This window comes from Schistocerca gregaria, chromosome 2, assembly GCF_023897955.1.
Source record: "Schistocerca gregaria isolate iqSchGreg1 chromosome 2, iqSchGreg1.2, whole genome shotgun sequence".
Taxonomy (NCBI): Eukaryota; Metazoa; Arthropoda; class Insecta; order Orthoptera; family Acrididae; genus Schistocerca; species Schistocerca gregaria.
The window spans coordinates 699,545,470-699,561,821 of record NC_064921.1 but is presented as its reverse complement, the minus strand read 5'-3'; the positions used below and the strand labels follow the sequence as shown (position 1 = coordinate 699,561,821).

The following is a 16,352-nucleotide window of genomic DNA, read 5'->3' as shown; positions in this document are numbered from 1 at the left end:
GCTGGGGTACATTAATTCCATCCCAGGGAGTTCAGGGTGGTAGCAGGAAGGGCATCAGGCCACCCTCTGCAACTAACACTGCCAAATCAATAGTAACATGGCTGACCCCATGTGGGGCAGGACAAAGGCCCCAAGAAGGAAAGAAGGAAAACTGCAACCTGTAAATATTCTGTTGCTTATTTACAAATACACTGTGTGACTCTTTAAAGATTTTTACTGTTGGTTTGAAGAAAAGTTCAGATGTGATAAAAGTTTTGTTTTGTTTGAGGTAAACAGCATACAAAAGTTAATTGGCAGTATATCATCATACACTATCTGTCCATTGTTAGGATAGTTCAGCTAATCAAATCAAATATTTATCATCACATAACATGCCTCATGCAATCAAAAGATTGTGGAATAGGTGACTTGTCAATTATAACATTATATACAGAATAATAACATTAATCTGAGGTTATAATACATACGGTGTTACTTTTATATGACAATTACTATTTTACATGGTTAGCATTAAAAATAATCTGTGGTTATAATACATATGTTGTTGGTTCTTTCAACACTACAGTAGCATTTAATTTTCAGGTCTTTTTCCAGGCTTCATTGTGTTATATTGTGGTGATTTTTCAGCTTGGATGCCCTTTTTCAGTAGTGTAAAAGGTTCGCGTAGATACGTTTTTGAGACCCCCAGAAGATTATACTACATTTAATTACTGAAATAAAAAATAAAATATATAGTATTTTTACAGCTAACTCAGTAAGATTAGATAAGACATTCATGATGTAAATTAGACTGTTCGGCCAACTCAGTGTCCCGACTTCATTATTACTCCAGAACATATTTTTATTTACTAATACACTAAGGAATTTGACATAGTTTGCACTGTCCAGGTTGGTCTCTCTCTCTCTCTCTCTCTCTCTCTCTCTCTCTCTCTCTCTCCCTCTCACCCCCTCCCCGCCCCGCCCGCCCCCCTCCCCACACTTTCTTTTCCAAAGTTTACTTTGAAATTGTTATTTTTGACTGCTGCCTCTACTTCCTCAGGTGTATTCAACATTGCAAATCAGCTCTTCATTGATTTTACAGCAGACTATTGCTGTCTGCATAGAAGATTGAATAAGGCTGAACCTGGCATGCCATATCATTGATACAATACAAAAATAATAAGTGACCCTAATATTGAGCCTCTTGTGGAACACCTAAGTGTGTGTGTGTGTGTGTGTGTGTGTGTGTGTGTGTGTGTGTGTGTGTGTGTGTGTGTGTGTGTGTGTGTGTGTGTGTGTGTGTGTGCACGCGCTTGTTTTTTTTTTCCTAGGCCAGAGAAGAATTTCTTGCTGCTGGTATGAACAAGTACTCTGTTTTCTATTTTCTTCATATGATGACACCCAACTAAGGAATTTTCCTTGAAAAACGTAGTTTGTTGGTTTGCGAAGAATCAGGTCACAATTAACAGTATCAAAAGCCTTGGTGAGGTCACAAGACACCTGACACAAACAGTCTGTTTTCAAAACATCTGCAAACTTTTCTGACCAATTTATTTATATGTATGCATTCTACTGCAATGATCCCTGAAACCATACTGTTTACATAAAATCATGCTGTAGGATGAGCTATAATATCACACACAGCTCTTCCAAATGTTTTTGAAAAAATTGGTAATGGTGAGATCAGTTGTAGCGATTGTGCAGTAATAACCAGTACTTCTGTGCACACCCATGTATATGTCTTTGCTATATTTACAATCTTTGGATCTGCTTCGCCTAGAGAGTGGGAAGAGTAGAGTGTTTACTCTTGCACTGTGATGTTAACCTGTGAAAGTTATCCAAATAAATCATTATTGTGCTGTAAGAAGTTGATTTATAGGACTCAATACCTACCAAAACTCTACAAGTCTATAGTTCCCTGTTTTATCTTCTTTCTAAGAATTGGCCAAACTTCAGCATATTTTATTGATATGTAAAACATCCTTCATCAAAATGCTGATTGATTATATGGGAGAGTTGATGTTCAGTACCATGACAGACTATTTTTATTATCCTATTTTTAAGGGCATTATGATTTTCTTAAATCAGAGCTTGAAACATGGAAAAACTTAAAACCTGATCGATTTCTCTCTAGCAGTCACAGATTTCATTGCAGTTTATGAAGTTATTGAAGGATTCACTTACGACATATAGCTCTGCCATTCATCTTTAGTTTAAGGGGCATTTTTTCTCCATTTTGCAGCCAATGTCACTTCCTATAACAGACCAAACAGCTTCTTTTTATTATTTATTTATTTCCTGTGTCTGAAATAAATCTGTTGTTAGTCATACACTTTGCTAGATTAGTTATTTTGTCAATTTGTATGTGCTTATGTATTTAAGAAATTCTTAGTTTTGAGTAACTATTGCTGCCATATGCAGTTTCTCTTCTTAACAATTGGCACACTAATTTCTTTGTTACCCATGATCTAATTTTATGAGACTTGGTCCATTCTGATATGAAAGGGAAGCATTCATTGAATATAACCAAGAATTCAGCTGGAAAAATTATTGTAGTTATTATTTGTTGAAGTGTGTTTGCTAATTGACCACATGGCGAGGATTAGCTTTTTAATAAATTGACTGACTTTCTAACATCTTTTAGTTGTGCAGGCTGAATTTAACATTGATAATAATACAAATAGTGCTGCATGGTCTGTAACACCTAAATATAGCATAGAGTATTCTTTTTCATTGTAATAATACCTACTTACCATATTATCAATTTACATGTTGAAGCAGTTGCTGTTGCTCTGGTACATTGGTCAAAATTTAGATTTAGGCCATTTGTGGCTGCCAGGTATTTCAGATGTGAAGAAAATTTGTCATCAGTTTTTACATTTATGTTGAACTAAGCACATTAACAATTTTCTTATGCAGTTTTTCTGTTTTTACTTTATGTAACAAAGTTTGAAATTTATCTAGTAATACAGAGCTTATGTGTTACCCAGGAAGTTGATATATACTGATGATTAACATGTTATACTCTTTTAAGTTGTATGCAACAACTTTTGAATGTAAGTTCTTCATTTAGATGGATAAAATTCTGTGTGATTCCGTAGTTTATTGAGGAATGAAGTAGCATGCAAGGACCTCCATACCCATTTGCTCCAAAATGCTGGTAGTCAGTTTGTGGCGTGTACATTTAGAGAGGTGATTAATATTCACAATTTTAAGCCAATGTTCATTTAGACATATTAACCTTATTGACTGTTTCATATTTCCCAGCAGAAGTTACATATCACAAAGCTTGCTAATCAGTCCTTCAGACAGACAGATCTCCTACGTTCAAATACACAAAGAAATTATTGCTGAGTATATTGTCAGGTAAAACTAGTTGATTACAAAGTAAAGGTATCTCTGCTTGTGTATTGAATAATTATTCTGGATTGTTAATCTTGGACCATATCCAGTTGGAATTGGCCCCTTTCATTAGTTTCCCTTCATGTGCACATTTAGGGTGATGGCTTGTTTGCTTTTACAGCTGATTTCATGCATTATTTCTTCAAGAGCTTTTTATGTATACAATGTGAGTGTCATCTTACCAGATCGATGTAGGTGGTGTGTATGAATCGCGAAACTATTTTTTTCATAATTGTTGAAGTCTTACCTTTTAATCATTGAACATAACTTTTTGCTTGTTCATTGACTTTACTATTAATGCCGAAGATCAAATTTTGTCAGTAGATTTCTCAATATCACTTTTTTAATTGACAGCAATTGCCAGATGATAATCAGTTTGTGGATAAATGGAGTGGCCTCATTGCAGTAAACCTCTTTTGATCATGATATGAGAATAATACAGTCTCTTATAGTAGAACTGGCACATTCTTTTTTTATATTGCTGATCATGTTTATGAAGTTCATGCTAGGCTTAACAACAGCTGACATACTCACGATTACTTTAGCAGAGTTTGGTACAAGGTTTGAAACATAGTGTGCATGGCTGTATCCAAATATTTTCACTTTGAGTCCATGGTATATTTGTTTTATGGGGCTGCAGAACTGTTATAGAGTAAGGTGGCACAATGGTTAGCACAGTCAACTAATATTCAGGAGAATGACGTTCAAATATATGTCCGGCATCCAGATTTAGGTTTTCCACGATTTCCCAAAATACCTCCAGGCTAATTCCAGGATGGTTACTTTGCAAGGTCATGGTCACTTCACTTCTGAATCCTTCAAATAATAAGAGTTTGTGCTTCGTCCCTGATGACCTCGCTGTTGATAGGACATTAAAGCCTAATCTTCCTTCCTTCGTGCAGACTGTCCTTTGCAGATTTCATGTATGTTTGTGAGAGCAACTTTTACACTTGATTTTTAACATAGCAATTCTGTCTTTATAAATTATCAGACACAAACTTTTTACATGTAGGACATTGTTCCATGACTACTGTAGTTACACTCCTTTTTTCTGAGTTATCCTTGTCTGTTTTTTGAGGTGCAGCACCTTTTGTGTTTACAAGTGAACTAAATGTCACAAAACACTTATTTTCATCGACTTTTAAGGAATTACTGTTTCCCAGAATTTTACATTTGTTTGCTAGACCAGCACGTTCCCTTTGTGAAGCTTCACACTTTAATTATTGAATCCTTGTCTTTGATCTCATTTAATTACTTTTTTCACAAACTTTCATTACACAAGCATCACACAACCATGAACATTCACAGTTAACAATTTATATTTATTTTGCAACAATTTTGATGAAAAGACAATTTAAGACATATGCACTGGATACCTTTCCTGCCTTTTTTGTAACATACCTTACAATTATTACCACATTTTACTTCACTTCTGTCACTTTTGTCAGAACAATTTACACCTACTGTTCTGATCAACATGATATTGAGATACTATTCCAGGGAAATAACATATTTATTTGGTATCCCACCAGTATATGTCACAAAGGAGGCATATGAGCTGGGTGGGTAGAACAGCATTCTAGTTCAGAAATCTGACATGGAGGGCACACATCATGTCATATGGGTAGAACCACTGACAGAAGTGTTTACTTGTGAGCAGTGGCAAGTGGAGGAGGCCAATTCAAATGCAGAGTTAAACTGTCATGGATCTAGCCTTGCTCTTCATGCCAAGTGTTGTCGTGTGCTTTGTTGTTAGCCACCTGAACCAGCCACGTGCTGAGCATACTGTCATGCATGTCTCTACATGGGTTTGGACACTGCTTCCTGTAGTACAATTTGTATGGTAGTATGTTCCACTCACAGGGCTCTGTTCCGCTGTTGTTATCAAGTCACCATCAGCTCATGAAGTACCCACATGAACCATCTTGGGTAGTTGTGTTGTCATGCTGTCTGCAGATACTAAAGTGCTTATGTGATGCCCTTATTTTTTTTTAATGTTCTTTCCCTGTTTTCATAGTGTTCACTGTGGCCTGCCATGTACATGGCATTTCTGCTATCCAGATGGGAACAGTTGTACCTACAGAAGGAGCAGTAGCAGCTGCAGCAGCAACAACAACAGGGGCAGGTGCAACCACAGATAACCCAGAATGCAGACTTACTTCACACACTTGCCTAGCTGTGGCAGGGACCACCCATCCGTTTGGCAGTTTTTTCTCAATCCGTTAGTCATTTGCTGCATTCATTGAGACTGTGGAAAGGTGGGAGATTGCATGTGCTAGTTCTTGCTGCACTGTCAGGTAAGGTATATTGTCAGTTTGGTTGATAAAGCCGTCTTGTTGTCCAGCAGCATGAGTTTATAGGAAGCCATCCGAAATTTTAAGCCCTCCACTGAGTCCAAGAAACTCCCCTTTGATGTGCTTTGTAGGTTGCTTGTGCAGTATGTTGGCCATCAAAACCATGTGGTACCAGCTAAACTGCAATTTAACCAGGACTATTAGCGCACTGGGCAGTCATATGGCATGGATTGCTGGTTTGCAAGGCCTCTCACACAAGTGTTATTTTGACTGTCCAAAATGTGCTACCTCTTATGCAGACTCACTAATCCGGAGTGTGACTGTCCTGATCCAGAGTTTTAGACTGGGGCATTGACGAAGTTCAACCCCATCATAAGCCAACATTGCCCAGATTGTGGAATTGCATAAGCTTACAGCAGTGGCAAGGGATGTCCTTTCTCATAATTGGCAGGTGGCGCACAATTACGTGTGCGTGGTCAACAGCCCTGGTTCGTTGTTGGATACCCCAGGCAGCCTCACCTTCTGTCAAGTCACCGTGTGTTGCCCTCATTATCGATTCCAGTTGGAGCGGCATCACAGCACTGACTGTTTTTGCCCTCACCAAGCCCTGCAGGTTTGTGTCACTTACAGCTTCATAATTCATGCCCTTGGCAATTTGGCATCGTTCTCCTTCCACTTGTTGGGCATGCCAGCAGTCCTGCCCTGATTGTCATTTGTTACATGTTTGCTGAGACTGCCTGCACGTGTGCGGGGTATGCCATCAGACAGGACATTTGTTGACTGGTTAAAGAAGTCAGCGAGTCGCGAGCCAGTCATCAAACACCCTGGTGTTTTCCCTGGATTCTGGGGCTGTCTCCACTGCTCCATTTGTGTTGGCCCAGCATATTTTGCTGGATTGATTGTGGATAGGCAGCTGGCTGAATTTCAAGTAGTCACAGGGGCATCTGTCAGCCTCATTAATTTGTTGCAAGAATGTGAAATAGCAACTTACATTGTTGGTGATCAATTCACTATTGGTGCAAAATACCTCTGTGCTTGACGTTTCTCCTGTTTTCAGCTTTCAGATGGTTGATGATGTGCATTTAGTGTCTCAGTCAACTGTTTTAGAAAACTTGTGCCAGGCAGAAAATTTTGAGGCACGTTTCTCCTAAGCCATTGACAGTCCCTAAATTTTCTCGTCCCCATCCCAGTTCTGTTACCATGCGCAACAAGGTAAAGGCTGAGTGGCAGCCTTGGCAGGACCAGGGTGTCATTTCTCCTATGTTGTCGAGTCAGTTGGCCACCCTTTTGGTGGTTATTCAGAAACCAAATGGCTCCGTTTGCCGTTGTGATTTTAAACAGACTCAAGGTACAAAGTTTAAACAGACTCAAGGTACAATGTGTCAATATTTTTGCCACGTGGACTTGCGCAGTGCTTACCTGCAGTTGCCTTTGGACACAGTTTCTCTGACTTTCCTGGTCCTCAGTGCCCTATTTGGCTTTTTACAGTTTAATCACATGTCTTTGGGAATTTTGTCTGCACCGGAACTTTACGAGTGGTATTTGGAACAGTTGCTTTGAGACATTCCCTGTTGTGTCAATTACCTTAATGACATCTGCTACGTGGGAGTAGCATTTACTGAACCTTCAGTCAGTTTTCCAATGCCTTCTGGAGAATGGCCATCATTGTAAGCTGGAAAAGTGCAGTTTTTCTCCCAAAAGGTGCGTTTTTTTGAGTCATGGGCATAGTAAAGATGGTCTTGTCCTTATGGACAACCACATCAAAACAATTTCAACCTACCACCACCCAAAAACCAAAAGTAGCTAAAATCCTTTTCAGTAAGATTTTGTAATATGCTCATTTCATTCCCAGGCTGCACATGTCTCTCAGCCAATTAACTGGACCTGCCAGAGTGGCATTAAGTTTGTCTGGTCTTTTGATTGTCAGTGGACTTTTCAGTCTATCAGGCTATCTGTCTTACACTAGGTAAACTGATCTGTTATGCATCCCAGAATGGCATTTGTGCCATCCTGTCCTATTGGAATCTGGACAGCATCAAACAGCCCATTGCTTATGCACTGAAGACAATTTCTGCTGCTTAACGGAACTACTCACAGGTGGAAAAGGAGGTACTAGCTATTATTTTGAGGGTTAAAAAGTTTCATGTCTTCCTGATTGGATGACCACAAGCTTTTTGTTCCTTTATTTGGCTCTCATACTAAGCTTCAGCATAGGACTGCCCACCAGCTGCAGAAGTGGGCCTGTTTTTCAGTAACTACTCTTATGACATCGGTTTCTGCTCCACCACTCACCATGCCAATGCTATTGCACTATCACAGCTGTCAGTGAGGTCTGATCCGGAGGTTGACTGGCAGGAGGCTCTCATGTCCATGTTGGAGGATGCCCTGTTGCAAACCCTGTTTTATTTTCTGCTTATTGCACAAGAGGTTGCAGCCGCTGCTCCTGCAGACCTACTTTTTCGAAAAATTCTTTCAGCTGTCCAGATGGGTTGGTTGGAGCACACTTCCCCGGTTGCAGATCCAGCGTGGTATATGTTTTTTCTTCTGCATTCTGAATTCAATTGTGTCCAGGTGGTCTTCATTCCCACAGAGGAACAATGCATTACATACTCACAACCTCCAGTTGCTGTATGCATCGCAATGGGGTATGACTTGGAGGAAGGCATCGATGTGACATCACGTCTGCTGGCCGACAAACAGTTGTGACATTGAACATCTGATGTGGGCTTTAAGGATTTTTGCACAGAACCAGGCTGCACCACTGCCCCAGTACTCTCCTTGACTGGTCCTACAGCACAAGGTGCATGTAGATTTTGCTGGCTCAGTTTTGGACAGCATGTGATTGTTGTTGGCATATGCAGTACCAAATTTCCCATATGCAGCCAAGCTATCCTTCACTTTGTTGACTGCCATCATGTACGGCATTGTCAGTTATTTTTGCCATTGAGGAATCTCCCGCATGACAACGGTAAACAATTTGTGTCGCAGGAGTTTGAAGATTTTTGTATACGCAATGATATCCATCTTCTTTCTGACTACCATCCCATTCTGTCTCGGACATGGAGTGCTTTGTGGGTACATGCAAGACCCAGATGAAAAAAGCCATGTCTGCTCTTCCTGTGATGATGCCTTGTCAAGTGCTGGGTGATGCTAGTCATTGGGTGCAGTCAGATGGAACGTTTGCATTGGTGCCAGTTGCAGTGTCTCTTGGATTTGTTGCAGCCTGAGTTGCTTGCCATGGAACACTGTTGCCCACCACATTTTCCTCTTCGGCTTGCTGTTTGAGCCTGGTCCTTTGGGCTGCAGCTGGAGAGGCTGTTGGCTGTGGGCCACAAAGGTTGGCAGTTGTTTTTGGTGGGTGTCAGTGGGGAACAGCTGGCTCATCATGCCAAATAGTTGTGCCCACACCACATTTGAGCATCACAGCTGCGGCTGCAAGTCAGCTGTGTGGCAGCGATAATTGCGATGTTTGTGAAGTGTGCTCCCTCATGCAGTGGCTTGCCTCACCATTGCCAGCCCCTTCACGTCCTCTGCTGTCTTTCCATTACCTGCATCCTAAAACCCCAGTGTGGCTCATGCCTCTGACTGTTATGGTAGGGCCCATGAATTTTGACCTAACCCTTCCCCTTTCTGCCTCCTCTCCCTCTTCATCAGAGGTGGCCTCATCTCCACCGCCGCTGTCTGACACGTCGTTGCCGCACCCTCCATGTTCTTCTACCTTTCAGGTGGACCCAGTACCATTGGTGTTACTTCCTTCGATGGTTAATCTGCTGCCAGATTCTCTGGCAGCCTCCCTGGTTTCACACTGGAAGTCACACCCCAAGCCTGGCCATTTTCAGCCCTAATTGGCCTTTTCAGGGGGAGAAATTTCATATTCCCACCAGTTCATGTTATGGTGGAGGCACATGAGCTGACATGGGTTGAACAAAGGAGTATTTCAGAAACCTGGCATGGAGGGCATAAGCATGGTGTCACATGGGCAGACCCGCAGATGTTAGTGTTTACTTGTGAGCAGCAGTAAGCAGAGCAGGCTAGTTCTCATGTGGAGTCAAACTGCTGCAGACCTAGCCTCGTTTCGTGCCAAGTGTTGTCATGTGCTTAGTCTTTAGCTGTCTGTACAAGCCTTACACTGAGTATATTGCCATGCATGTATCTATGTGGATTCGGATGTGTTGCTTCCTGTCGTTCAGTTCACATGGGATGTTTGTTCCACTCACAGGGTTCTGTTCACTGTCTGTTACTGAGTCACTGTCATCCCATGAAGTGTCCGGGGCAATCGTGTTGAGTAGCAGCATTGTCACTCCTTCTGTAGGCACTAAAGTTTGCTTGGAAGTTCAGAATTTGTAAAGACAAATTTGCTAAACATGATTCATGTCAAAATAGTTCCTCTAGAGTATGTTGGATAAATGAAATGGTGGTAAACGTGGAAGTCTGAGGCCACAAGATTTACCTTGTGTTGTGATCTTGTGTTCAGAGAAGTCAAAGCCAGTCGACTCATTGCCAGTGAACAAATAGTTTACTACTGCTGCTTCTGCATAACAACATAATGTAACAAAATGCTTATTTAAGTAATGAGTGTAAGTAATGCAGCCATATCTGTATTTAACTGCATGAACTGCATGAGTAATTACGCAGATTTGCGACACAAGTCTCAGGAATAGGCCACTGAAACAGATCAGTAGTTGATCCGTAACTTCCATATCTTCCTAGTTTTCTTGCTTTTTTTTTTTGTGGTTACCATACAGTACCAATGCTGCAAGGATTCTGATCCTCAGTACCCTTGAATTGTGACACAGCTTTTCCCCCATGGACTTGGATCCATTGTGTTGAAGATGCTGAAAGAAATTTTTATTGTTCCATTGGAATAATGCATTCACAGAAGTTGAACACAAATATATTTTCTATGATGTACAACTCTTAACTTATCAAATGAATCAACTACAGGAGTGTTACATACCATCTAGATGTTGTCATGAATCCATATCACATGAAACTGAGGACAATTGTGCAATAGAATCTGAATATTAATGGAATGATGATTTTGTTGGTGTTGTGGAGGTGTCGTGCACTCCATGCCTTTGCCTCATGTGGCAAATAACTCCACCTAGCAGCTTGTGTTGCCAATATCACAGAATCGGTACAATTCCAATTTGCACAAACCAGCAAAAAACCTTCTGAAAGTGGATTACTTCCTAGTTACTATCTAACTTAACTCATGAATATCTTGTGCCGGCCAATGGATATCAAAGAAATGGAACATCTCATTCTATGAATGAAAAGTTATGCCTCATATTCCCCGACTGAGATCAAAGATGCTGTGCTCATAAAGTTTATTCTAAAAGTTTAACACATTTACAATAAACACCAAATTTTCAAACACTTGTGTAACATTATAACTTTCTAAAATATGAAGGTTGTTTGCAATTTATTTCCCTCTGGGACTTCACATAACATTTCATTCAAGTTAGCTCATATTTCACCAATTACTTTCTATCATAGCTTTACCCAACACCAAGCTATGTTCAGAACCGGTCCCTAAGGGACTCGCATACAATTTCCTTTTTCATTGCAGTCTTTCTTTATCATTGTATAATTTCACTCCTGTTCCTTCATTAGAACATTTTAATTTTGTGATTACCCTTAAGAATTCTCCTTTCATCCTTATTGTGCAAGCTACACGATCTCTATCTCCCTAACTATGGGTATTCTGACATGCACAAATGTTTCCATAGTTTATTGAGGTATTTCATTTAACTGCATGCTGGGACACATTACAATATATGAAATTCTCGACATCAACCACCTTTGCTGTACAAAGGTGACACTAGTTTACTGGTATGTTCTCTTTACTCCAGGTCTTGCCACAGATATTTGTATTATGTTTGTTTGCAATTTTAAATTACTTCATTTAATTCATTCATTTACCTGAACAGTTACTTCCTGGATTGTAATCAAAAATCTGTTTAACTATTACTAATGTCATATACTTGCTGCCGTAAATCGTGCTAGAAATGTGCTCAAATTTATGAAGCCTAATCAGATAGGTCCATGCCACATTAAACTAGTCTGGAGAACATTTCTGAAATGTCAACATCCTTCCTGTGCATGTTTACACTTCATTCTAGGGGCAGATACTTCCCTATTATCTTTCCATTGGAGATGCCAGTGTCCCTTTACAACTCTCCCTTCATAAAAGCAGTTCAGAGCCTTTCGTGCCTACACCTGACCTAAGGCATAAGTCATTCTTTCCATAGGTCCACTAGCCCTGTACATCCCAAATGTTTTGTCTTCAAGGACAGTGCCCCATTATGTTTCAGTCCCCGTACAAAATATGCTACCCAGCTACAAAATATCCTACCCAGCTTATACTCTCATACTTAGAAGATGTTACTTCTTCTGTGTTTAAATCTAGTGATCATTACCTTGTGTACATTCCCACCTTCCTTAGTACTACCTTGCATCAGCACTTACACCTCTTACCAGTTCCATGCTGAGATTTGAACTGAATTGTGATCTATTTATCCTTGTCATATGCTTCTCCTCGTGCAATACCTTCCTCCTATAACTCTATTCCATGTGATTATCTTGGTTTATGGTCACCATATTTGAACTTCTTTTTCAAACATGTTAAAGGTACTTTTTGGGATGAATACTAAGTGTACATGTAAGTGTCTCCTTCTCTTTATAATAGTTATATTACAAAATCAAACAATGGAAAATCCAGTATTGAATAATAACAATATTTTGAAAAGGATTGTTGCTACTCACCATATAGCAGAGATGCTGAGTCACAGATAGGCACAAAAAAAGACTGCTGAACAAAGCTTTTGGCCAAACAGGCCTATCAGAATCAGACAAATCTTGCACACACGCACGCACGCGCGCACACACACACACACACACACACACACACACACACACACACACACAGAGACTCACAGGCTGGTGTGACTTAGGTTTCATATATCTAGTTCTAGTATAGGATAGTCAGAGATAACATTTTTCAAAAGATTATGGGATAGAAAAAAGTCTGAAAAATCTTTTCTGCAGAAAACAAAACACAAATAATAGAACAGTTAACTTAGGGCCTTACAGATGTCATGCTGCAGAAGTTGCTTAGAATACAGGTTGCCTGAGGACTTCAATTGTTTTATCATATCGATGTTGTATAAACCTTTACCTTGGCATGTCGGGGGTCTACAAGACATATTGCCTTTGGGTGTGGTACACTCACAGTCTTGTAGGATCCACACTACTTTGGGAAAAATGTACTGGTTTCTTTCATTATATGGGAACTGTGGCAATGATCTTGAACAAGCACTTAATCTTCAGCATTGAACATTGGAGTCTGTGCTTCCCTATTAAATTTGTGAATTCTCATATCTGCATTTCTGTATAACCACTACTGTACTGGTCTTTGTACATCTTCCAAATTTTCTGTGGGTGCAGATGCCCACTTAAATGACTTCATTAATGGTACTTCCACAGAGGTTCTACTCATGACTTCTACTAGAGATAACCCAGTAGCCATATGTGGCAACTCATGTATTACCACCTGAAATTCAGGAACCAGTTTTTCCCATATTTTTCTGAACAGTATGTTGCCGGCCGCAGTGATCGTGCAGTTCTAGGCGCTCCAGTCCGAAGCCGCGCTGCTGCTATGATCGCAGGTTCGAATCCTGCCTCGGGCATGGATGTGTGTGATGTCCTTAGGTTAGTTAAGTTTAATTAGTTCTAAGTTCTAGGGGACTGATGACCACAGCAGTTGAGTCCCATAGTGCTCAGAGCCATTTGAACAGTGTGTTCTACTTAATCTTCCCACTTCTTTCCTTACTCTTTCACATGGGTTGGGTTGTGGGTGGTACCTTGAGGCAGTTACATGTCTCATCCCTCTTTAAAGTTATTAATAATGAATTACAGTTGTAGCATCAATTCCTCCTGTTTACTCGTTGACCATTATTTGCTTTTAAACTATTCTTTAAAGTCCTCTCATGATTTAAAATCATCAGGGTGGGCTGTTCCAAGAAATATGTATCATGTATTTTTTCATCTTGTTGAAACATTGGAAATTGCTTTGCCAAATACATTTGTATCCCTGATTGAGGTTCTTCTAACCATTCTGTTGGATTTCTTGTACAATTTTGACATACCATACTCTTTACAGTAGTTGTTCTCATGTTGTTTTTTTTATATTGCCTCCCAGATTTTTTTGCAACTTTTGTTGATTATAATTAGACTCGCCAATAGAGGTAGGTGCCAAAGAGGAATCAGTTCTTCCGTGTACATTTTTTTTTTTTGCTACAAACTCTTGCAATTGTTCCTCCAATGGAGGTAAGGTGTTATGAGAACTCAAAATTTCATTGAAAGTATCTGCATGGTGCCATAAACTGCACAAGTTCAACTGCTATTGCAAGGTCTGTCAGGTTCTAAGATGTCATTCGTCTTCTTCTCAAGGCCTGATGCAAACTCTTCCATATTGCACATTGAATTGTGTGTGCATGACTTGTGTCTCCTCTTTGTAAACAAGCACAGTGATATACTGCTTGACTCCGTTAACAATTTGTATCTTTCAGTTCTCCGCAAGTTTCTTCCTTTTCTCTCTCAGACACACCACACACAGATATCTTCTTCTTTAATGTATAAATAGTTCGAAAACAAGTACATCACATGTGTACTGTTAGACATTCTGTTGTTGAGACCCATTGTCCTTGACAATGCCATGTAATATTGGATATTCTCTCTCTCTCCCCTCCTCTCTCCCTTTTTTTTAAATCTGTTTCTTTCCATGTTCTCTTCATGTCTTTCACTGAGGTTTCCAAATGAAATGCTTCCCGGTCTTTATTTCACTAACGGGGTTTCGAGTCTGCATTGAAACAGTTCAAAATTTTATCCATAACTTCTATATATTGCTAGGTTTCTTACTTCTCTTACTTTTTCTCATGGTCGCCATATAGTACTAATGCTTCAAGTGGCTCGCTATTCAGTACTCCATGGACTTGGATATGTGCGTCGAAGATGCTGGAAGAGAGTTTTCTTGCTCCTGTGGAATAACACATTCATAGTAGTTGAACTCAATGTATTTCCTATGATGTACAACTCTTACTTTCTTAACGAATAGATACACATGTGTTACATTCTAGCTAGATGTCATGCATCTGTCACATACGAGACTCAGAACAGTAAGACAATAAAATCTGAACATCAACTCCGTGATGATTTTTTTGTCATCATGGAGGTCATGTGCACTTAATACCTTTGTCTCGCGGGCCCACAGACAAATGACTCCGTCCAGCAGGTAGAAGCATTGGCAATAGCACAGGATCGGCAAATTTCCAATCTGCACAAACCATCAAAAAACGTCCCAAAAGTGGGTTGCTTCCTACTTACTAACTACCTTAACCCACAAACGTATTTAATCGGTCAATGGATATCGATGTGGAACATCTCATTCTATGAATGACATGTTACAGCTCATATTCGTACCATATTTGTACTTACTAAAAAGTTCTGTAATGTCTTCATAGGTCATTTATGTATATTAAAAAGAACTATAAGCAATGCCTTATTTAATATTTTTTTCATTTTGGCAAATTTTTGGTTGAGGTGTCTTTCAGGTGACCTTCTGGAGCCTTGTGTGGTAGTATGCTGTTAGCATAATTATCTCCTAACTTCATGAAAGATTTTTAAGATTTTGATCATGTTAATTTTGTAAAAATAATCTGAGAAATCAATGCCAGAACTAATAAATTGGCACTGGCTGTTAAGGTCTGCCTTAGAATTTGACATTTATTTTTCAGCTGATATATTATTGGTGAATAAACAATGTCACATAACTGACAAATCTTCAGTTTTGCTTTTTTTCAGCAGTTGATATCCTTGACTCTCTGTGCATCTGCTGCTATTGTCAGAATGCCTATTTTTTAAATTATATACAAAGAAAATAAGGTAAAACAATACAACTTATGTGACAATGAAAAAATAGGCAGGACTACCACTTAGCTGTACTGTTTTGTTTGTGGTAAACATTACCGCGTAGATGCAAAAGCCCACACAGCCACAGGACATTGTTATTGTTTACTACATATCTACCAGTGTTTAGAAGTGGTCCCATAGTCGTAGCATCAGTTTATGGAAATGGACAGGATTTTATGAGGCAATCTTTTTACTGAGGAGGACATTGTTTCTTGAGTGAAATTAGCCTTTGAAAGCAGAAACTCCATCATGTGAGTGATTGAACTGGTAGGAAAACTGTTTTATTATTTACCTCAGATTAACAGCATTCCACTTAAACTATGAAAGTAGTGCCACAACTACTTTATTGTTAGATGAATTAGAATGCCACACTTCACTTATTGGCAGTGGGAACAGGGAAGGGGCTGGATGGGTGAAGACAAATGACTAACAAGGGTTGAGGCCAAGGGGGTCATAGGAATGTAGGATATATTGCAGGGACAGTTCCCACCTGTGCAATTCAGAAAATCCAGTTGCCACTCACATGCACTGCTGCTGCTCGCAGTGTGGCTTCAGCTGCCAGAGACTGCAGTCATGTGTGTGTGTGTGTGTGTGTGTGTGTGTGTGTCAGTGTTGTGATAGTGCCACGACATTTAACAGTGCCACCACGACAGTACGCACAGACGGTGATAGAGGCGCTCCGCAAATCGGCTGAGCACGGGAGCG

At 39.9% G+C, this 16,352-nt stretch overlaps 1 protein-coding gene across 1 annotated transcript in view; it reads left to right on the top strand.

Moving 5' to 3' along the window:
* The window catches only part of LOC126334788 (DNA polymerase nu-like), a 451,725-nt gene that overhangs the window by 75,174 nt on the left and 360,199 nt on the right, over positions 1-16,352 (top strand). The gene's annotated exons all lie outside the window — the stretch shown is intronic.